Here is a 25,626-nt window from a genome sequence, read left to right as displayed (position 1 = left end):
TCAGTCGGTTAAGTGTCTGCCTTCAGCTCAGGTCATGATCCCAGGGTCCGCGGATCCAGCCCCTCCCTGCTCAGCGGGGAGTCTGCTTCTCCCTCTGCCTCTGCCTGCCACTCCCCCTGCTTGTGCTCTGACAAATAAATAAATAAAATCTTTAAAAAATAAATAAAACATAACTAAATCAATGTTGGGAATCTGTATGCCTTGACCTGATCCCCATCTGTCCAGCTTCCTTTTACCTTTAGAGAGGTTTAGACATTTTATGCTTGAAAGGATCTCTGTTCCTGAAATGTGAATGACTTTTAGACACTTGAAATACTTAGGAGACTTTCTAATCTAGAGGAAATAAAGTTTGACTTCCTAAGGACATAGGTCAGGGTTGAGATAATCTGTCAAGTATGTCAAACAAAAGAGGAGTTGGTTATGGCATATTTTTATAAGTGTGTATGGTGCCAGTGTCTCTGCACTGATTTCAAAAATTACATTCTCATGCCCAACAAGATAGCAATATAGCTATTTTAAAGGCAAAAGGAATAAATGCCAACAGATTATTAAGTATTAATAGATGTAAAATATGCCTTTTAACAATGATCCACATGAAAAGGAAAAAAAATGTTCAACATCATAGCTTCCATCTTCAGCTTCCCTTCACTCAGCAAATATTTATTGACTGTCTATTGGGTGCCAGACATTACACAGTCATCGCTCTTTAGAAATACCCAGTTCAGCAGGGAGACAGACACATAAACAATTACAATTTGATATGCTATTCGCTATAACAAAGGAGCCGCAGACAAAGGGACATTGACAGAGGCTTCACAGAGAAGACATTTGGGCTAGGCTTTTGAGTAGGTAGGACAGTCTCCAGGAGGAAGAAAAAGGACAAGGAACCAAGAAAAGGACAGGTCCATTCATGGACAGAATATGAAAGAGCATTATTCCTTAACAACAGTACGAATCAGGACACTTTAAACATAGGATGAGGAGGGGAAAGGCCAGAAACAATTCAGAAAAACCACTTTGGGAAGGGTCTTACACACCCCTGGAGCATTTGAAGCAGGGGAAAGAAGTCATCAGAAACTTCCTTAAAATTCCAGGTCTGGAGACAGCATTTGCTGCTAGCAAGAAATGATAAGAGACTGAACTAAAACAGTCCTAGGATGCTTAGCAGATAAAACCGAAAAGACACAGTGACTCAATTGGCTGTGAGGAAGAAGGCATCAAGGGTGAATCCCAGCTTCTAACTTGGACCCATTCTAAAGATAGACAATATAAGAAGAAATTGGGCGAAGATAATGGATTAGCCTCAAATACGTCTGTGTTTAATGTGATGTACCACCTAGATAGCTAGATGGAGACTTACACCAGTACAGTGAGAACAGGAATGTGGATTTTAGAAGAGTAGGAGAGTCAAGGGGCTGGAGACAAAGAAGTCAGCGATTAATGAGTTATTGAAGTCTCTGGGGAGAGATGAAATCAAACATAGAAAATACATTCTTATAGTATTATAATAAGTATTTCCTTGGCAAAAATACAGGAATTGAAAACTGCTTTAAAGTTTCACTATACAGTTTCCTTTGTTTCAAAGTTTGTAAACCACTGTTCCAAAATGTTCATAAAAGCCAATAATTATGCACTGTTCTTCCATCAACAGTGAACTCCACTTCGAGGGGCACCTGGGTGGCTCAGTCGGTTAGGCATCTGCCTTTGGCTCAGGTCATGATCTCAGAGTCCTGGGACTGAGCCCCACATGGGGCTCCCTGCTCAGTGGGGAGTCTGCTTCTCCCTTTCCCTACCGCTCCCCCTGCTTGTGCACGTGCGCTCTCTCTCTCAAATAAGTAAACAAAATCTTTAAAAAAGAAAGTGAACTCCACTTCCAGAAGGCCAATTAGAAACTTCTGTCTGCTGCCCACTCCAGCCTGCATAGGGTTGCAACAGCTGATTAAATAGAACCCAGAGTCAGCAGGTGCTGTTCTACTTAAGCTCTCATCAACACCTCAGAGCATGACCACCCCTCACTCACATAGAACACTTCTCTCCTCTATGCCCCCCCCCCACAGCCTCATCCCTCCCATCTCTTGGAGGAGAATGTATCTATATGCCACAAACAGGCTATGAACTTCTCTTACAGCAGTTGGTGTGGGATAAAATGTGACTTCAGAAATAAATATGGTGAGGAGAAATCATATTGCCTTTGATATCTGCGAGAAAGCAGCAGAAGAGTCAGAACTAGAAAGGGTGGCAGGAATTATAAAATCCAAGCAAAATGAGGGTTTCCCTGCTTGGAATTATCTTTGGGCATCTAAGTTCAACTAGGTTATCTCTAAGTGTACAATGCTCCCAGGAGAGAACTGAGGTGGAGGGGGAGAGCACAGGATGATTCCACCAAATTTTAGGGGCTCAAGAGCCAATATAAGGTAAGCAAGGCACCTGGCCAAGACGACAGTATTCAATCCCCATGCCAGAAATCCAGAAAAACCCATGCTTCTAAAGCATATGAAATTGAAATAGCCTTCTTAGCAGAAATCTCTGATAGCCAACCAAGTATTATAAAAAGAGACCAGGAAATGTAAACGACCAAGAGCCTTGAAGTGCCAAATACCTCAGGCTGACCTGAGCTTGGCAACTTCATTTATGCATTCAGCAAAGATATCCTGTGCTGTCCCACTGCCCTGACAAGATAGATGCATGGAGAGAGGAAAAACACCTGGAGACTTTCTGCACACGTCTCCTAATGTAATGTTCTAAATATAATATTTCAATATTCTGTGAGGTCTCTCCTTATCACTAGTCACATCTCCAGAAATAAGAGAAATGTGAAGTGCTGGTATCTGGTTAGGCCTGTCTTTCAGAAGTTGCTTTGGGGGGCTTTCCTGACTTGCCCTAAAGATTTCTCAGGCTGCTCTGTAATAAAGATGATTGAAATGCATATTGTGTCAACAGACACTTCCTTGGAAGGAAATAAACAGGAGGACAATACCTCACTCATCAGAAACAGCCAGACATACCTATAGGGTATGCAAAGCAAGCCAAAAGTCTTTGTTTTGTGTTTTGAAAAGGAAAAATAATTTAGTACAGATCTACTAAGAAAAATGTGCCAACAACACTCAAGATGATGTCATATCAGCTGCCAAGTTCAGGTCAACCACAGTGCATACACGAAGCTTGGGGCTGGAGACAAGCAGAACCCCTACCCACTGTGCCCCCCAAAACCAATCCACAGTCTAATTGCCTACAGAAATAACAACATTCCACTCTGGATGACACAGTACTGTATCAAATTCTGGCCTTTCAAATGCAAGGCCCAGAATATACATGGAGATATCCAGTCTCCAAAGTGTTCTATAGTTCAGAGGGTGCCATAAAACATCATTTGAGCACTTTCAAAATACACAAGTTTAATTTTTCTTAACCATTCCATGTCCATCACCACTGACCCCGATGCTACCAGCTGAAAACTGATGTGCCCCTGCCTAAAACACGGGCCATAATCAAGGCAAGAGAAATTGACAGGAAAAAGCAGAAATCAGATTAGAGAACACTGGAGATCTGGGTTTGGGTTTTAATGCTTATTCCTAGCCAATCCATCCCACAATCCACTTCCATGCAAAAAGCTCTAATGTCAGGTGTGGAGGGCACCACCACCACCACCACCACCACAAGGATACAGCTGCCCTCCAAAAAGCCACTTATCCCCTTTCCTTGGGAAATTCTGATGTATTTACTATTTCTCTTTCTCCCTCCTAAAACTATCACCACGTAATAAGTAAGAGCATCATTTCAATAAAAGCAGAGGAGGAGGAGGTCAAGGCTGTTCATACTTCCTAAGGCCCTAGTGATAGAGGACAGAGCAGATTTATGGCCCTGGTCAAGTGTTTTTATCTTTCTATGGGAGAAAGATATTTAGGACTACAAGAGCGAGATACTAGCAAGAATGCAGTCCCTCGAACACGTTATCATTTGTAAATTCCCTGCCTGATTTGATAACAAACATCACTTTTTCTTCAGTGCCACTGGCAAAGTAAAAGAAAAAAAGTCACTGTGATAACAAAGGTGCCATTATTTCTGCTAGCATTTTCCCGGGTCCTGTTAATAATCACACATGCAGTCAACTCATGGCCCTGGGTTCTCACATCACTAAATAAATACTGCCCGGTGGCAAATATTAGGATCCCCAACTTTGCATTCCACCGGAGTCATGAAACCTATCAGAAAGGTCAGATCTAAGTAAATAAGGCCAAAAGAAAAATTTAAAAAAAAAAAAAAAAGGTCTCCTATTCACACTACTACCTAGTTTCAACATCAATTCCTGTGTCTCTGGCTCTCAATGGCATTTCCAACAGACACAACAGCGGTCACTGTAATTCCATCATCTTTGATTGTAGTACTTTATAAAAACAGAGTCCCAGAAGAAGCTTCTGGATCAGGGACTGTTATTGTTAAATACAGGGGTACATGAATGCCCTTCAATTACACTTTTAAAATTTGCATACATAAAGTTTCCTCAGGAAAAATTCCATAGTTTTCTTAAAATTCTCAAGGACTCATTCTACACTTCCCTTTTTAGAAGAACTGAGAGCCAACTGGTCATTCTCAATTATTGCTGTGCACCAGAAGAACCTCTGGAGAACGTTTATAAAAAATATGTAGAATATCGGTAGATAGGGCCCACACATGTAAATAAAAAAAAAAAAAAAAAAAACTCTTCACTGATTATAATATATAGCCAGGGTTCTGAAATACTATGTAGCTTCAACTGATAGGTCCTCTTGTTCAATCACTGAACTTTAAACCTAGAAGAAACCTGTGAAATCAAAAAATTAGAACATTCCTTTTATAGGGAGGAGCCAGATCTGTTGAGAAACTTGCCCAGGATCATACAACTATAGTTCCCCCAAAACAAGAATGTTATGTGCAGATGGAATCTCCACTGAAAGATAAAATATGGACCCCAAAATACACTGCTTTTAGATTCTTTAAAATCACAATTACTTTTTTATAAAAAAAAAAACATAAAATTGAGTTTAACATTCTTTCTACTCAGTTTTCTACAACCACCTCCTGAATTTCTTCAACAGGAAAAGCTCATATGTCAAAATTAACCAACATCTGCATAAAGACTGTAGTAAATATACAAGAATCATATTAATAGGGATAAGCCACAGAGGATAGTTGATTATGATAAATACTCAGTGAAGATTGGCTGACCCCTTTATCAACTGGGTGAGAAGTTCCTGATTGTCAAAATTATGGCTCACCACAATTGTTTCTACTTTTCGATCTAGCTGCTTTGTTTTAATTATCAAAAAACAAGACCCAGATTGCCACCACAACAGGGCATAAAACAGTCAAGGCACCTCCAGGAAGGTATTTACATATCCCAAACCAGGAAGGACAGGTCATTTAATAGATCAAATCATATTTATCCTTACAGAAAACTTTTAAACACAATCCAAGTGTTAGGGAAGAAAAAGAAAGATGGAGGTGACATTTCCTTTGTTAAACTTCACAGTAAATTTACACCCGGATTCAGCAAGTGCTTTTCAGTGGCTTCACAGTAGCTGAGATAATTATACTACTGCCCTCTTGATGTATGAGTCCCCATTGAAAGAAGTCCGCTGAATCCCAAGGACAGCATTCCAGGACGTTGAAAAGAATTCTTTCAATATGCACCCACTGTGTGGCTTGGTTCAGGCAAGACTTCCCCCTACCCCAGTGAAGGAGATAGTAGAGAGGGTGGAGCAGAGTTCATTTTGTTGATAGGAATGCAGGCAGGTAAGTGAAAATTGCTAATGTTCAGTTCAAGTACGTATCAGACACCAAGAACTGAGCTCAAATTTTTACATATTACCTCCAGGAAATTATAAATACTGAACGACTAAAAAGCCTCCTCTAATACGTTCACTCTCTCATATAGCCTAGGATAATGCCTCAAATACAATGGAGAATGAGTAGACATTTGATGAATTGAATGAAAAGAAAGTCCAGAACTTCAGTCCCAAAGGGTGTGAGTATCCCCTGCAATTAACAGTGTGCCACACAATAATGTTTAAGTCTCGTTTTGTGATCATTCTTCCCATCTGTATCTCTTGAGAAGGCAAAGTGTCTAGTCCTTGGCAGGGGCACATTGTATATATAAATGAATGGAGAGTAAGCCATCTTCAAGGAATCTAACAATTTTATGTATTTTAACCTTATTTCCTATTTCTTCCTATTAAAGTATCAGTCCTATAAGGGCAGGATGTTGTGTGGGCACATGGATATTACAAACATGACTAAGATAATGCTTAGGAAAAAGTAACCAATATACATATATTTTAATATGTGTTACCAAACGCTTAAGTAACAACAGACTGGGCTTGGCCCTGGAGAGACAGGAACCATAAGGCATCATCCTACCTGGCAGATCTCACTCTCATCATTGTGTAATGTGATTTGGGCTGAACCGAAAGCTGAAAATTTTCCTGCTAGAAGTCTTTTCATTTACGTGATATTAACACTGTATAAATGCAAAACAGTATTTTGCAATAAATGCTCATTCCAATCCTGTATGCAGTACCATCCTTAGCCCCAGAAGAATCTTGGCCAGAAGAATCCATGGCCAAAAGCACATGGCCACTAGGATCCCCAAGCCCCCTTCTGTATCATGTTCCAGGCATCAGGACCCTAATGTTCCCTGTTCGAACAGCCCAAGCTCACGTACATCAGGACTGTGCAGAATTTGCCCCCAGATACTTGCCCACCCTGCAACAGACAACCCCAAGGCCCACGAGGCAGGGTGTGGACATGTAGACTCAGTGGTCCACAAACAGGCATGCTAGGTCCATGCTTCTGTCCATGCTACCTGGCCAGGCGAAGACCTCTCAAGAATTTGGAAACTCAAAATTCAAACCTGGCCTTCAAGGTTATCATGAAGGTGTATTTCTCAGAGTAAGAAAACTGTTGAATGCAATGACAGTTTCTCAGTTTGATTTATAACTTTCAAATATTTAGATATACAGGATGTGACCTGCATTCACATTCCGGCCCTGGGCACCACAAAAAAAGCAACGTGGTGTAAAGAAAACAGAGTCAGGGCAGGTGGCCAACGTGAGGGTACCAGGCCAGTAACCAGGAGAACCAGAACTCAAATCCAGTTCTCCACAACCTCAGTGTCCCCTCCCAGAGCCAACCCTCTCCCCGCAACTCTACCACTCCAAAGGACCAGGGCAGTCTCTGGCTCATGTTGGGATTACATCAACCCTGAAGAGTTGAGGCCACCAGTCCAGGAACACACAGGCCACTCTCCAGCATCGAGTGCTTCCTTGTCGCCAATACCACGGGAGCCAAACACAGGCAACTCTAAACCCAAATGTTTGCTCTGCGTGTGCGTGCTTGTAGCTCCCTGCAGCGCACACAGAATTTATGCTAGAGGTAAGCAAGCAGTGACACATGCCTCAGGAACCTCACAAGATGCAGCCTGAGGCTTCTGAAGATACATCTTTTTACAACTCTAAACCCAGAAGTGCATTAGTGTTCTTGCAAAACAGGCTGTGCGGCAGTTTAGAAAGCCCACATATAATACCCTCATAAGACCTGTACTTAGAGATCCTTTCATCCAAGAAATTCAAAGTACTTTACAAGCTCAGAGCCATTCAGCCAAACACTCCAGGGAGGTATGCAGGTGGCCAGGGTTATACTCATTGACAAAGAAACTGAGGCAGGCTGACAACCTTAAGTACCGTTCTTTAAAAACAGTCTGTGCTTTTGGAAAATGAATGGCTTTAAACATCCACAAAAACACACCACTGATATTGGGGAGGGGGGACGTGCACTATGAATTTAACAAAATTAAACACTACATCACAGAAATCTTTGCCTTGTTGTACTTCTTTTCAACCAAAAGGCCAAAAATGTATGCTCTGTCAACTGCAAATAGGATCATTAAATTTGAGATACTATTACCTTTCAAAATGCAAATTCTACAACCCCAAATTTTAAGACAGAAATTCCCCCTTCCCCCCAATAAAATTAGGCTTTTACACCTTTGGCCAAAAGGCACTTAGCAAAGGTGATTAGCATGTTCTCTCTAGTCTAGATAGAATCAATTTCAAACCAAAGAGATTAGCTTCATTTGCTTTGTAGTGGGAGGTAAATGACCGGAGGGAAGTTGTCTGAGATGGGTGGAGGAAGAGTCCTCTTACAAATAAGCAAGATTAGGCATTCGGGAAGAATAAAACATATAAAGTAGCTATTGTCATTACCTTCATATAATCAAAACAAACTCTGCATTGAAAACATGTGTCTCAAAGTTCTATTCTTAATAATCCAACACTTAGTGAGTGCTTATTATATGCTTACCACTGTTCTGGGTGTTTAGAAGTAAACTATTTTATAGATGAGGAAACTAGCTCAGAAAAAAACTGATCCACACAGTCTCAAAGAGCTTACAGTGGCACTGGAAAAATAATCATTTGTTCATTCAGTAAGCTGAACTGCACAGGATCTGAAATATGAACATTTACATCAGTGTCTCCCAGGAAGCTTTTCATCTAATGGAGGAATGTACAGGTGAAACAGGTTTCCAACAGGCACCGAGGAGACACAGGATCAAAGCAGTGGAGGCAGAACAGAGGGAGCTGGGGCAGGGAAGAAGTTTGCAGAGAGGAGGTCCATTCCAACAGGCAAACTGGCGGGGGGCGGGGGGGGGGGAGGAACTTTAGACTGGTGGAAATGGCTTATGCTAATGCACCAAGACATTCGAGAAACAAACTCAGGTCACCTGGGTTGTATGGCTACAGAGAATGAGGATACATGAGAGGAGTTAGTCAAACGTAATCCGGGGCTGGATAGGTATGGAGAGACAGGCATTGGATATCAAGAGTTAAGACATAGACAACGATAAAAGTAATTAACTCCTCAATAAGATAAGTTTCCCTGAGGAGGGTGGGGGGGAACCTCCCCTGGATCCTAGCACGGTGGTTTCTGTTTCCTATTGTTTAAAGAATTGACTGGTACTCTTTCCTCACCATTAGAGCTAGCCCTTTGATAATGGCTTTCAGGCACCACTGTGGGTACACAACTTACATTAACTTATTTCAGACAAACCCAAAAAGGTAAATTCTATTACGGTCACTGTATTCTAATAGAATTGAGGCATAATGATGTGCCAGAACAAATACCTGCTAAATGGGACTTTCTGGGCTTCACGTCCCCAAAGCACACCCCAAACTGAAGTGCAGAATTACTACTAAGGATTTCCGTTCTCTCTAATTACCAATACTCCTTCCTCCCATCCTGTGCACCCTCATCATGCAAGCATCATGGACTCCCCAGGAGATGACTGTGCTAAGCTCGTTAACACTATCTCCCCATCCATCACATAGTATCTGCCACTTTCTTCCTCTGCTCAGTCCCATGCAGGGCTATCTGCCAACAAGAACCAATGTCAGGGCCCTTGGGTGGCTCAGTCAGTGGAGTGTCCGACTACTGATTTCGGCTCCAGTCATGATCTCAGGGTCATGAGATTGAGCCCCACGTCCAGCTCCATGCTCAGCATGAAGTCTGCTTGAGATCCTCTCCCTCTGCTCCTCTCCCCACTAGCACATTCTCTCCCTCCCTCCCTCTCTCTCAAAACAAAAACAAAAACAAAAAACAATGTCAAAGGTGCCAATGTACTAATTTAGCTGCTGAGACACCAACAAGGTCACTCCACCTGTTGTCCACACCACCTATTCTTATTGCTGCCAACCCCAATCCATGATGGAGTTACTGGTGTCACTTCACATGCTCACTGTGGCACACAGATATTGGTCAATCAGTTCTCTTCAGTTTCTGGATTCACTTTTAACACTGTCCAATCTCCGTAGATTTCCAGCATGATTCCAGAAGGCGTTCAACTGCAGAATAACCCAAAGGATTGTCAGCATGCTCTCCTTGAAACCCTCCTCCCCTCCAGTACATTTTGAAGTTGGTTTTACATACACACTCCTCCACTGGTTTACAACCTCCTTTAGACAAGCATAGGAGATGCATATATTTCACAATTCAGGTTTTGAGAAGATTTATGAAGTACTTAGAATGGTTCATGGCACACAGTAGGCACTCATTAACCATTATCATAAGCATTATTCTCAGATATGTACACTTAACATACAGTTATGCTTTGATTGACTAAGGTACCAGCAATGGTTACCTATCCTTTCAATATTTCTTGTCCAAGTCAACTTTAGTCTTCCCATAGAACAAGGTCTTTCCCACAGGTTCCTCAAACAATGACAAAAATAGACCCCTGGAAACCAAAACACCAGGCCTCTAGACTTGCCCAGACAAGACTGAATTTAAGAATATGAGTAAGCACAGATCAGGCCAAGGCCATACCACCGTTTACAACTAAAAGCTTTCCCACATGCATTTAAAACTACCCATTGAAAAGGACACGACGCACATGCCCATGGATGGGCTAGGCTTCTGAATGATAGTACAGACTATACAACTGACCAAAGAGCCCCCTCCCACTGACCCTACAGACAGATGGCCGAAAAAGAATCATGGCAACACGGCTTGCATTTTGGTTGACATGGTGACACAAATCCAGCTAATATCAGACTGTGTGACCTCACCCCAGGATGGGAGCCAGAGGTTTCACTTGAGATCTCTGCATTTATCAGATCTGGAAAGCATTTCACTTGCTTTCTCTTTTGGCAAAACAAAAGGTAGCAGGGACCCAAAGAGGCAAGAAGGTAGAACCACAAACTGTCCAGACTCCATTACCCTAAATTACTTGATGAATAAATATTCCTTATTCCAGTTTCAAAAGAGGGTAAACAACGACTAAAAATATCTGATCTTCATCGAGCTTTTAATCTCCTCTTCTCTTCCTATATCAGAGGAAGAATATTCCATGGCTTCCTCACCAAAGGGTATCCCTTCAATACAGCCTCAAGCAAACCCTGTTTCCTTCTTCTTCTACCTTTATACCCTTTTTCTGTCACTCCTCAGTCCGTCCACTGCAATCCATTAACCATGACTGAGCCCAGCAGCCTAGCACATCCCTTCCTCCCAGTAGGCCTCAGTAGAAAAGCCAAAATCACACTCATTTTAGACATGGTCCTGACTCTTGCTGGTTGAATGATCTCCGGCCAATTTCTTCATCTCTCTGGGCCTCCGCTTCTGCCATCTATAAAATGGAGTCTATCTCTGCAGCCCCAGCACCACCAAAATCCTCCCAAGTCATGAGCCCACAAGGTGTCCCACCACGCACAAAGAATCATGGGAGACCAGACCCCAGTCTTACCATATTGGTGAAAGAGCTGTGTCCTTAGAGGTGGGGGCCACCTAGGGGAAAAAAATTAAGACAACTGAATATAGGAGGGGGAAAAAAAAGCAAAGCAAAGAAACACTTCATATCTTATCCCCCAAGTGGAATTCAAAGGTGTGAGGGCCCACAGCACAATGGACAATAGCTGGCAAGGAGCCCAGGGGTACACCTGAAATCTCACCACCAGCGCAGAGTATTTTCGTATCTAACGTAACCAAAAAGGGAAAATTAGGGAGATGCAGTGGTTTTTTTTATATATTGGGGAAAAAAAAAAAAAGAGAATATAGCACCGACTTTATAAAAAATAGTTTGAGTTTTATTTCACTACTGATTCTAAGTAATTTTAAGTGTTTTTAAGTGTTATGAGAGTTTATTAGGTGCTACAAGGCATAGGCAATCAATAAAAATATGTCAATTGAATTGAACAGCTCTCTACTCTTTCTCTTTTAGGGAAGATGAGGCCGGGGCCAAAATGTTCCACTCTGCTCCCTCCTCCTCATTTAGTGAATGTCCCACGTGTCAATAACACACATTTAGAAGCTCCAAACAGAGGAGCCCATAATTATGACCACATATATTGAAGAATTTAATCAGTTAATGTCTCAGGCTCTACCCAAACACTGACAGCACACAATCAATGTAAGAAGTTACTTTGTAAATTGGATTTCTTTTTTTCCCTTGAATTTGAGATCTAGAAGCCTGTGTGGCTTGACTTCCCTGGAAAATTTCCAGATTTGCACTTCAGTTTCAACTCTGTAGATGGGGCTTTGTTTCTTAAAGACAATAGTGAATGGTTTTGCTACTGGCTATTAAATCTGTTTTTAAGAACAGTTTAGATATTCTTTGCAAGAGGCTTCTGTTATTTCCATCATGTTATTTTATTTTTGATTTTTCGTCTTTCTCCTCCATTTTAAATCCCCTCTCTTGGTGGCATGCCTAAGTGCTCAGGTAATATACATACAAATGCTTCAACCGACAGATGGGTAAGTACTATCTCATGGTGCCCATACTTCTTAGGGAAAAAAGTACCCACAACAGAGTGCAGTAATTCTATCCCCTCAAGTGCTATAATGATCCCTGCAGGGGGTAGCTGACAACTAAAATTGCAGCACAATGGATATATAAATTAAGGCTACCAATAATGCTTGACAATACAATGAACTAAGTTTTCTAATATTCCCATTTCTAATACACACATTGCATAAAACTGGAAAAATTACTTTAAAACCAGTGGCAACATCAAACTTGTTAAACCATTTTTTGCAAAGTCTGTGCTATACCCTCATTTTTTTTTTTTAAATAAATGGTTTTCATGAATGAAATACATACTCTAGGAGGGCAAACCTCCAAAGAGAGATCTTTTTTTAAACAGGAGGACTTTTCAGCTTTTGTAGGTTAATCTCCATAGGCACAGGATACCTGGAAGCTCATTAACAACCCATGTTGAAGACATCTTTACTAAAGTGCTAAATCCCAACTGGGTATCTTGTCATTAAATTTTAAGACATGATTATCCCCATTTTATGGCTGAGGAAATGAAGGCAGAGAGAAGTCAAATAATCTGCCCAGGGTGACACTGCTAGTAAGTGGTAGAACCAGAATTTAAATCTGAGAATTCCAGCTCCAAAGAATTTAGCTACTATTCAATATCACCCTGGTAGTGGTATTCAAGTCCCTACTTATTTGTCCTAGAAAACATCTTATTCTAAGACCAGACTAACATGGGTCCAAACCTGAGAGATTTAGATACAGAAATGACTAGAAGCCCTGAACTTGCGGATTCCTTTGCTTATGAGACATTCTTCCTGTACAAAGCCCAGAAACACGGTTCTAACAAGGGTCCCCAACACGGTTCTAACAAGGGCCCCCTGAATTATGGGGATCAGGGAGAGCCCAGGACTGTCTATCCACCTGTTTACCTGCTTTCAGTTATCTGGAGATACTCTGCCTCCTGAACTGTGCATATACTAAGGAATGTCAAGGCCATCAATATTTACATCACATGAACCTGAAGGTCAGTTCAAAAGGGTACCAGTTATTTATGGGAATGTTTTAGTCACCTCAGGCAGAGAGGAGAAAACGAAGAGCTTGGAAGTGTTCCCATGTTACCTTCATCTTTAATAGAGGAAGTCTACTGCCAACCACGAAGACATTCCAAAGTCAAGGGTAAAATGAGTATTTTTAACATAAAAATTTCTCTTGTGGCAGTCACTTTTCATGAATTTAATGCCACCAAGTCAAAAGATCTCATCACATGATACAGTACCTGAAAACTCTCAGAAATAAGCCAACTCCAAGGCAAGGATAGACCTTAATTTGAGGGTGATTTTTGTTCTAAATGTGGTATCTGTCATTTATAAAGAACATGAAAATAAACAAAACCCAGAAGCCTGTATCTAGAGTCACTGGTGATGAAACAAACCATTTGAACACTACCAGATGCCCCCATTCTACTTCTGTATTTGCTTGTTTAAAAAAAAAAAAAAAAAATCCCGCGGATAAAGCCCTCTCCAAAGCCTGCTAAACCCTTTTGCCCTAAATACACATATCTCACCCCCACACACACAAACACACAGACGGGAAAAACTCTATCCTCCCAATCCCCCATTTCATCACTTCAAAACTGGAATGAAGTACATATAAATAAAAATGAAAGATTCAAAGAAACAGGCTAATTTTTAGTAAGCTCCAGAAAAGATAACACTGCTAAATTTGTCATTACACTTCTAACATTCAATAATAGGAACTCACAAAAATAATCCGAGTCCTGTAATTAGGCCACTGCATTTCTCTGATGTCCCAACAACGTAAGAATGTCAAGCAATAAAAGCACAGGGGGAAGATATACAAAATTTAAGAGTACCTACATAATTTAACCAGTGTTGATACACTCACTTTTTTAATAGAAATCTGGAAAGAGCAAGATGGGAATATTCAGAGGACTCTACTGCTTGCCCTGAATGAGCATGTCCAGAGAGTATCAGAGACTGTACATTCCCATTTGAAATCTTCTGGGTTTTATCTTCCTGTTTTGACTAGAGGTCTCTTGGCGAGGGCCTGCGGTGTTATAGACCATCCCATTACTCACCCTCCCCCACTGCCCCACTGGAACACGAAGGAGGTAAATCTTGGAGTTCTGCACTTCCATCTCTTAATCATACACACGAATACCCCTCAAAGCAATAAACCTGTCTTTCACTGTGGTGCCATGATTCACACCTAAAACACAGCGAAGACAGGTAACTCGGAAATGCCATGCCCAAAGAAAGGTATCTTAATACATTAAAAATAAGAACACTTAGGCAAGCTGGTGGTGTTTCTTCTCAAATAAGACATCACACCAGCAAGTATATCATTCTAATTAAGAGTCATCAGCCGTGTTAAAGGCAAATTTTATAGAGCAAAGCTTTCCAAACAGAACATTTCAGGACTCAGTACCCTTTCTAAGCTCTATTAAAAGCAAACATCTATATCATGTTAACCTACTTGGGCATGACTTTAATTAGTGGAATTGGCCCTGTTGTTAGCATGGCTCTCCTCTCATAAATTTGTCAGGGCAGAAACATGACCAATCCTAAGTTGTAAAATGCTATCTAATTTTATGAAAGAACTCTTAATTTTACATAGAAGTGTTTAAGAATCAAAATATACCCATCAATTCTAAGGAAAAAATATTTGAAGACTAGTCAGAGGATTCTTTTATTCTGAGTCAAAAAAAGAAAAAAAAAAGCTTCTTTTCAGGTTTATGTGAATTTTGTAAGTTTGGGTGGGTTTTCCTATTCACTACACCAGTGCACTGCTTTTATTTATTTGTCTTGTTGGGGAGAGGCAGTAACAGAAGTGCAAAGTCAATGCTTTTAAGCACATTAAAATCTCTCTAGCTGGGGAGTAAGAACAATGCCTCCCTCTTGCCAAGCAAAAGCCAGCAGCCAACAGAACAAGGCCAAATGATAGAAAACACCTCCAGCAGATTCTAACTAAACTTTTTTGTTGAGTTTGCACCATTATTATCAGCTGCCCTTCACAACAGCCAGCGTGTTCCATGAAATTTCCTATCAGCTCAGTATCAGTATGATAACAGTACAATGGTCTCCCAGCTCCTAGATTTGAGATGGATGAGTAGATGCTAAGGAGGGCTCTGTCTGCAAGATTTTTTTTTTTATATTTGACTCTCTGACCTTTATTTTATTTCATTCAAAAATTTGGAACTAAAGCTCACGTCGGGCATTTAGAAATGCATTTAGCCACTCTCTCCCGGCAAGAACCAGACCAGGCTGACAGACAGCTTTTCTTTAACTGCTTTTCAGCAAAATGGCCGCCTCAAGGATTAGCTCTGAAATGGCTGAGGACAGAAATGATTCTTAGGACAAAGAAGGACACTTTTTTTTTTTTTAAACAGCAGTGAATATACAGGATAAAAGCATTTTTTAAATAAAAACACCGTGATACACTTAAAAAAAAAATAGAGTCCTGTAATTGGAAAATAGATTTTATTTCTTAAAGGATGAACTCAGTGCTACCACATTTTTAAGGTTGTTTTATTTTTTTACTGATTTTAAAGAGCTTTCTAACAAGATTATATGCCCTACATGGTAGGGCCAAAAGCTCTTTGACTGAATTTAAATGAATTGTGGTCAGCTCAACTTTCAACAAAGGACTCTCTTATCCACACTCCATTAACATCATATTAAAACGAAAGTATCTCCTTTAACTTTTTGGTTTTGCTGCTGGAAAACACATAATAATGCCTTCCCCTGAATGTATATGCATACAAAAGTACACTCTCTCTCCGATAAGCCTATGTTAACATAGCTGGCATCCATAGTAAAGAACAGGGACACATATGTTCCTTAACAAAAGAATACATCTTGATGACCGTTCCACCCCAAAACAGGAGTTCCTGGGATTATTTCAACCTTACTCCTGGCATGAATTATTTTTTGAATGACTTTTTTTTTTTTTTTTTAAATCACAGTGGTGTTATGTTTTACTTCCAGCTTTAAAACCATGCAAATGGAAGAAAACCAATCTTAGTAAACATTCCCCCGACTATCATCAGGTTTAGGAGAATGTTATTTCTAGACCTAAAGAACAATGCAGTATAAACCACAGATGCTGGTGCCTGTCAGATATGAAGTGTCCAAAGATTAACCCACAGCAAACTATCCCTGCACTGCATTCCAGGGTCACTTAAATCCGAATGCAAGGAAGACGCCTTTTGGCTAAAAATGTAGATGTCAGGCAGCTGCATGTCAGACTTTAAAAATGATCTTTGGAAAATCTCACAGGCTTATGCTATCCTAAAACAGCAAATACGACTTTTTCTTTTTTTAATGTAATACCAGTAAACCACATTCAAGGTCAGAAAAAGTCTACTTGGCCACCTGAATAACTCTGCCATATTTGGTATCCAAAATTAAAAGGCAGAGATTTTAAAGTAGTAGTTAAAGGCTAGATTTCGATATGAAAACTTAAAGTTGGGGCAAGGCATAAGCCAAAATACGGACAACTCACTTAATGGCATTTAGTCAGCTCATTTGTTAAATATACACATATTCGTACACAGTCCACAAAATAGTACTCAATTTAATCAAGAATGGCTAATGTCTCAATCAGACATATACTGAGTGATGATGTATGTTTTAAACAGTTCCAAAATTGTTAGGCCTGCCTCAAGTAAGCTAACAGACACCTAAATATTGTTAAAATTGTAAAATATATGAAGAGACATGTAGAGCGAGGATTGTGCTCAGCAAAACATCACTAAATTAGATCCTTAAATGGGTCTTGCCTTTAAAATGCACCCCCATCAGACACACATTCACCCACCACACAGAACACAACCAGAGGCGCCTACAGCCAAAATGACAGCCCAGCACTCTGTGGGTTTTATAAATGGTGGTTTGAGATTTAGGTTTTGTTTCTCTATATAAATAAAATATCCATGGAAATATTCTCCTGACACTAGAGCAGCACAGAAAAGATTCACAGACCAAGTGGTTTACCAATTTCTCTTGATCGAAGCCGAAGACCAGCTAGGTCAGGAGTCCCCTCTACCTGCCACTTGATTATGAATAGCCAGATATTAAGCTGGTTTTATTGAATTGCTGGGATATGTTCCCCCTCCCACCACCAAGTTCAGCACTCAAAATGAACCATAGATACTCAATTTCAATGAGGCACTAACAATCTTCCTAGAAATAAAGCCATCTTTCTCACGTCAACATTTTTAAAGGGGAGGTTGGGGAAAGAGGGTTAAGAAGGAAACACAGACTCACAGGATGGGTGTTAGGGAGGAACAGAGGAAGGAGTAGAGTTTTTCCATTACTCTGAGGATACTGCTTAGGTTCAATTAAATTCAGACGGCGAAACAAGTGTGAGTCTAAGAGGTTTGTACTCCAGTTACCAGTATGAATAGAGCTTACCAACTGAAGGGAAACTTTGCTGAAAGTTATCATGGTTTACTGATGAGTACTTTTGTATTAATTACCAAAAAAAAAAAAAAAATTAAGCCACCACAGATGCTGTGAATGGCTCAAGAATTAATACAAGGAAGCATAAATAGGTCTCTCTATCTCTGCTTGGATAACAAGAAGCTCTTCGAGCTGAAAAGTTCAAAGAGGGAACTTGTTATCCCAGAGCCCTAAATCTATAAATCTTACAGCTGACATTTCCCAACCTAGGGCAATAACAGATTAGAAGATCAGGAGGGGCATTTCTATTCTTAAGGACAGAACCAGCAGCTGCTGTCCCCATTTGGAATACTTGGCTCATGCAAACTTGTTTACACATTTGGTGTATTCATATAATTTGCCAATTTGCTAGGCTTGACACCAGTAAGATGGCTGGACATTTGCTGTTGTCCATTTGTTGACTCACACTAACTCCAGGCCTGATGCCACATAAAAAGAACCTGGCTAGCTAGCTGGGCAAGGTCTTGATAAAAGAACAAACTAAGTCTTGATTTCTCTTTTTTTTTGGGGGGGGGGTGGCCAGAGGGGGTCAAGAAGTATCATTTTTTTTAATTATTCTAATAATCCTTTTATTTATCCCCTCCTCTTATCAAAGCTAGATTGATTCCTAGAATGTTTCAATAAATAGTCAAAACCACGACTCAAGTCAGGCACTTTAGGTAAAACAGCTTTAGGTATTTAGCCCCAAGTGAGCGCCAGCTAAACAAACAATTAACCTGAGAACGCAAACACATAGCCAGTCTCATTCATCCTAGCCCGTCACTGGGCCAAGCTTTTCTTGCTCTTGAGAAGCGTAACATCAGGGGCTTGCTTCTTTGCTTTTTTCCCTCCCACTTCTCTCACCCTGAGACAGCAACGAATCCTACATATATCCATCAATTTGTGATCTTTAGAAAGAGACCAGTGGTGGTCTTTTCCAGTTGTAATAGTGAATGAAAATCTCTAAAGTTGGTAACAGAAAACTATGCATTTAAAAAACATTCTTACTACGTTGAGTGTATTTAAATATGGCCAGACCCTTGGCTCACTCAACCAATACATACAAGATTTCAGGAGCATCAAGAAGCCCTACTGCTCTAGAACTCTCTTCTTTAGGCTGCGTGTCAGAATACCCAAATCCCCAACCATTGCTTAGCGTCCTAGGTATCAAATCCCCTGGATAAAATACCTATTACTTCGCATCAATTTGCTTCATACAGGGATACAGTGACCAAGACCCAAAGGGCAGAAACAGTTAAACAGGTAAACCACAGTCCAAGTGGGGAATGGAACAAAAGTTGTATTGAAGGAGAGAAGCTTATAGCTAGTGTGGACTGGGCCACCAAAGACAGTAGGGGGACTGAGGACGTAAGAAGGAAGTCGAGGAGAGCCTACCAGAGCACAGAGAATTTTAGTCCATATTGAAGTGAACAATGGTGAGACTTGGCTTCCTCCAGCAGAGAAGATTCTCAAGATTTATTTCCTCATAATCTGCACCATCCATCAGGTAACACCAACATGTATTTGCTAGAGAAAGAGGGAACAAAATCTTGCTTGTCTTGCTTGGAATTCTGCCATCTCTCCCTATGCCCTGGGAAACTGCCAACCCCTTGCGCCTAGAACCACCGGTACCTCCCCTTCTTCCTATTTGCTCTGTTTGCTCACTCTTTTCTCCCATCCTTTCATAAAATTCCAGGAATAAGAATTAACATCCTCTACCCAACTAAGACAGGGACAACCTTTTTGAAACTCCATCCACCAAAACTCTTTACGTTGAGGAAAAGTGTTGCTCTGTTTACTCATAGAGAACAGAGACTTTTAAGTAAAAAAAAAAATCCTCATCTATTGATTTTGAGTCCAGGCTTTATCCCCCAGAACCAGTCATTTCTCACAGTTGCTATTCTGGCAAAGTCACTTCTCTATTTAGGTTGCAGACCAGCATTTCAAAGCCTACCAACACATTAAAATAGTAGCTTTGTGAGTGAGAGGACATCCAATCAGAACTCGAAGATTAGGGTGAGCAGAGGGTCAACCAGGGCAGGCCTAGCTCCTACTGTGTGTCCAAGCAGCATTTAACATTTCGATAGTAAAATTACAAGAGCCTGGGCCATAGCTCAGCAGACTCTCGTGCCCAGTTTGAAATGAGAGCCCAAGTCATGTCCTGAAGTTTATGCATTTGTGTTTGGTAGTCAGGCAAGCTCTCCTAAGAGGAACATTCAGTTCTCACACAAAGCAATTTCCCTCCAGCAGAGAGCCCTCATGTCCCCCCCACACCCCCGCCCCGAGAACGGGACAGAGGCTCTGATGAGGCTCAGCTCTAGCACAGTTGGAGCAGAAATGCCCAATGCCTTTTGTGATTCAATAGACTATCACTTCTTTATGCATCTAAAGCTGCAAAGGAAGCAGGAAGCAGGTGAAATAAGAGTTCCAAGGAGTGGGAGGGCGGCACAGATCCCCCAGACGGGGGTCTGCCGTGTGGCCGGAGACCCTTAGAAACTGGGGTGGAAGCAGGAGAACATGGTGGTGCTCCCCACAAATTTAAATGTGGGAGAGAAACGGGCAAGTCACAAAGCTAGCATCTAATTAGGTGAAAAATCCATCCATTATGGCTAAATAGGCCATAAACAGTTAATTTTACATTTTTTCTACCTTTTCCCTCATTCTTTTTTTACCCCAAAATGACAGTACCAGTCTACTCTGTTCACAGCTCCACATTAGCTTATTCAACATCAAGCCACTGAAGAAAAATCAGAGGTAATTTACTCATAAAACCTTGGTGAAGCTGAAGAATAAATTTTGACCTTACTCAGGGATTATCACACTTCCTGGGAGTTCTGTCCAGCCTGAAGCATATCCCGGAACATCATCAACTAGGTGGCTAATACGATTCTACCTTTGATCAGGTAAAGGTCTAAGAGTTTATTACCTTTCCAGTTTAAGACAGCAACATTTTTATAAATTCAGTAAAAACACACACAAGACACAGCATCAACGTGTGCTCTTATGTCATTTCTCAGGGAGAAAACGAGTGAGATTTCAACAGGAGAGGCTGAGGACCACCAGCAAGTGACTAGGCACAGTGGGGCTTGGAGACCCCAGTCCCAGCAGGTGGAGCAACACGAGCTTGGCCATGAACTGCAGGATTTCTGTCATGTCCTCTTCACCTGTCTAGAAGGTACCGTATTATCATTGTCCTTCACAGCACGAGAAAAAACAAATTGTACAGTTAAAAAAAAAATGCTTTTATAGCCCAACACAATGGGAGACCCACTTGAGGTTTTCCAGCCACTCAAGTTTAAAAAGGAATTGAAGATGGACCCTTCCCTTCTCTACCGAAAAATACAACAAGCATAACACTCTAGGGAATAGTACTTCTTAAGTTCTAAAGGAAAAATGTCTTTGTCTTTGAGCTCTGCTTCTTTCCATTAGTGGACTTCTAGACGCTTCTGACAGCTATTCCATCTCCTGTGTGTACCCTATTCCTACACCCGGCCTTGCACCTAGCCATGACTCAGGCAGAGCACTAAAGCCAACACCGCTTGTTTAAGAAAGAGAAAGTTATCTGTACGCCCAGGTTTGTAGCAGTGTTATTCACAATAACCCAAAGGTAGAACAACCCACATATCCATCAACAGACAAATGGATAAATAAAATCTGGTAATATCCACGCAATGAAATAGTGTTTGGCCCTCAAAAGGTGTCCTTCCTTTGGAGGACTGGTTAATATTCAAGCTACAACACACAGAAACCTTAAGGACATATGCTAAGTGAAATAGGTCAGTCGCAAAAAGCCCAACACTGTAGGATTCCACTCACAGGCGTTATCTCAAATAGACAAACTCTTAGGAACAGAAGCAGAATGGAGGCTGCCAGGAGTTGGGGGGGAGGGCGGTGGGGACGGGGAGTTACCATTTAATGGGTAGCGAGCTGCAGTTTTGCGCGACGAAGAAGTTCTGGAGACTGGTTGCTCAACAATGTGAATTAACACTCATTTCAATCACTAAAATAGTTGCTGCTAGTATCGACCTTGCTTTAGAGACAAGGAAATTGAGGCGCCGAGTGAGGAAATCACTTGTCCAAGACCACAATTACACACTGATGGTACAGACGGTGCTGAATTCATGGGTCACCCCCTTTCTCTCTCTCTCACACACACACCCCTTTGTCTTTCAAAATAATCTTCCCCCAGCTTCTGTAAGCCGGCTTTTCCCACCCCATTCCCACTAAGCTCCTCTCCTCAGAGTCTCCAGGTGCCTCCACATCACACCTGCCATTCTGTGAATGTCTCTTACTGGGTTTTCTCCTGGTCATCCTCCTGCTTGTCTGACCACTCCTTCCTTATCACATTCCCAAGAAGTAGATGGTCTTCCCCAATTTCCACCAAAACAATGGCTAATGGATAACAAAATGAACGGCTAAGTAAGATTAACTGTAGCTAATTTAACAAAACCACAGCGTTGAGGCTTGTAATAGGTTCCAGAGTCCTCCAGATGCCCATTCTCCCGAGTTGTCACTTAGAGATAGGATTCAATTTCACTTACTTTACACCTCAAAATGCCTAGTGCAGTATTTGGCACATAATAAACCCTAAGATTTCATTTAATCTTAATATAGCTAAATTCTCACATTCAAAACCACTTTCCCTAGTATATGCTGCCAAGTTCCCAAACTATTCAACAGTCCCCTTCCTTCCAGTGCCACTGAGGGGTCCTACAGACGCTCCATTTAACAGCTAAAGAAGAAAGAAAACATCTCTGTTCTACTTCCCATGTCGTTCTCAGAGCCCTGCCAGGCCCCCTGGTCTAGAGAGACCCAGGCAAGTTATTTTGTAGGCATTTCTGAAAGATGCTGCCCCTCCCTGACTCTCTACCTCAACTGCTATTCTTGCCCTCAGAGGGTCCCACCCGAGATAAAAGCACTGAATGAGATTAAAACATTCAAATAATTTTCCTGCATTTTCTAATTGAGTTAAATACCTGAAACCCTAATGAGAAAATCCAAGGACGCTCCAGAGGTGTGTGCATGTTCAAGTCAGCTAAATTTTGGTGAAGAGTAAATTAGGTTAGCAATACATTAAATCTGTCTTGGTATGTCCCAATGACTAGAAAGTCACAAAATGACACAGTTTCGTTCTTTGTTACCTTCCCTTAAAGTCTTTGCTTTACCCACTGGCTTCTGTAAATGTTTTCCATTTCACCTTTTTTTTTGGATAGTACATTCTGAAATCTACTTCAGATCTCTGACTTCACAGATGTTCTCCTATTAGTTCTGTCCTCAGCATAATGGAATGTTAATGTTACAATTTACTCCACAAAAATCAATGGTGTAGCCTTCACTGGGTAAATAAGCTCCTCTGGTGGCTATGGCAAGCCACACAGCATTAGATTTGAAAAGGGACTGCTTCAAGAAACAAAAATCCATCCTAGGGAATTCAGAGCTTTCTAAAATTAATTTTTTTTGTTTGCTATAGACATTGAGACTAATGGCCCACGTCATTCCATACACCCCAAAAAACAGTGAGGAAAGAGATCCTTAATTAGCCTAAAACATGAACAACACCCAAATTATGGCAAAACATTAAGATAAAAATTCAACAGTGAATGATCATCACTGAGTTGGGATGGACTTTGGCTAGTCCAAGAGAAGAGCTAACTTTTTTCTTAAGTCTAAGAAACAAACAAAAAACCGAACACAAAACAATAACCAACTGGTAGATCCATTTTGGACATTCAAAATGAAAATGATGGAATTCAAAAACCAATTTTTATAAATTTTTTTGACAAATAAAAGGTCTTTTTCTTTTTTTAAATAGCAGAGGTATATGGTACATGAGGTTGGTTCAATTTTTTAAGATTGAGTAGATTTTTTTTTCAAGGACCACATTGCTTTTAAAGATTAAGAAAAGCCTTTCCAGACTTCCGAGAGTTATAGCATTTTCTTTTTTAACAGGCTTGTCTTGAATTATATGTGTATTCAGAGTTCAGGCTTTTTCAATTTTTTTGTTGTTTTTTTATAGAACACTTGTGTAAAATCATCATTACCAAGCCAGAAGGCTCTTCTCTCCAGGAGACAATTGTCTCTAAAGCTCAAGTATCTCAAAGGGACAAACTCCACCCAGAAAACACTGAAGCACAGGAAGGGGTGTGTGGGATGGGTGGTGAGCAGGCCTAAAGTAGCCCAGGGGGAAGGAGTACTTTATCTCAGTCTTACTTGAGACTGGCTCCCCGGGTAGTAATCAACCAACCAACCAACTTTTAGTCGGTTTTATTATTGTTCTTAAATTCTCTATAGATGATGAACCCTCTTACTGCCTGTATTTGGAACTGAGCATACCTAGCGGCACGCCATTCGTGAAGAACACATCATATGGAATATAATTATCACCACCACCTCCAGGCAGTCTTCCTGACTGCCATCCTCCCCGCCCTCCCAGCTCCTCTATTGGAGCACTTGTTAAAATTGCATTTTCTGTTTATTTTTCTTTCTCTTTGTTAATGATGAGGTCCTTAAGGTCACAGACTCTGAAATGACATAACCACGATGACCAAATGCCTTGTAGAGTGCCTCCAAAAAACCGGTTCTCAACAGAGCCAATAGTTTAAGGAAAATCCACTGAGCATCTGTCACTGACCAGGCCCTGCCCCAGGCCCTGCGGAAATGGCAGTGAATAGAATATATGAAAATGCTAGCCTTCCTCAGGCTTACCCTCAAGTCATGTTCGCATAGATGAACATTTCTTCCTGATGGCTTAGAAATTTACTCAATGAAACGAAAGGGAAAATATACATATGGCCTGCTTTTACATAATTCCTTCAAATTGTCAAAGTCCAAGCCTGACTGCAAAGAAAAATGTAGAGGCCTGGAATTATCACTTTACCCATTAATTTCCCTTTATCAATCTCAAAGGCATGAGACAGGGTCCTTAAGTTTCCATCACACCACTAAGCCCACAAACTCTAACATATCCCTTGGATGCAGCCCACAATTATCCTCCAAAACTGAAAACCATGTTGGGAAGGTATGTTTGAGGAGGACCAATCCTGCACAACCATCCAAAACTAACAACTATTACATGTAGAACATAATCTTCACACTCCTTTCATATTACACGTTGTCTCTTTTGAACCCTCAAAGAGCACATGAAGTGGATAGTTTAGAGCTTCTGTCTCCTCTACAGATGCCTAAGTGGAAGCTCAAGGAGTTTATGTCACTCGCCTAATTTCACACAGCTGGTAAATTACAAAGTCAGACTTAAAATCAGAACTACAGACTCCAACATCAATAGTTATGCTCTAACAACATGACAGCATCTAGGGGCACCGGGGTGGCTCAGTCGGTTCAGTGTCCGACTCTTGATCTCAGCTCAGGTCTTGATCTCAGGGTCATGAGTTCAAGCTCCGCACTGGGCTCCACACTGGGCACGGAGCTTACTTAAAAAAAAGAAAAAGGGAAAAAAAGTACAGCTGAAAATGGCATTGGAAATATACAGAACACCCAAACTCAACACGATTCTCTGGCCAACACTGCCTTCCTTACTTAGACACACACACACTCCCCCACCCCACAATCTAGAGACCCACAGGCAACCCCACAAGTCACTAGTGATGAAGAGGACTCTCTCTGCAGTTATCAGAGATTAAACCTTCCTGACAATTTAGTCTTAAGTAGTTTATGTAATTACCTGACTCGTTTCTGGATCACTGAAGGTGATCTTTCCATGTTACTAACTACATGGTCAAACATAGCAAACCCCATCTGTGATCTCCTGAAGGATCAGGACACACACATATTCCCCATTTATCTCCAGCCCTCAGTACATCTCCTGACAAGTAGCAAGAGTGATCAGCAAACACTGAATGAATGAATGAATGACATTAC

Source organism: Zalophus californianus, chromosome 7 (genome assembly GCF_009762305.2).
Source record: "Zalophus californianus isolate mZalCal1 chromosome 7, mZalCal1.pri.v2, whole genome shotgun sequence".
NCBI lineage: Eukaryota > Metazoa > Chordata > Mammalia > Carnivora > Otariidae > Zalophus > Zalophus californianus.
Note: the sequence above shows the minus strand (reverse complement) of the source record.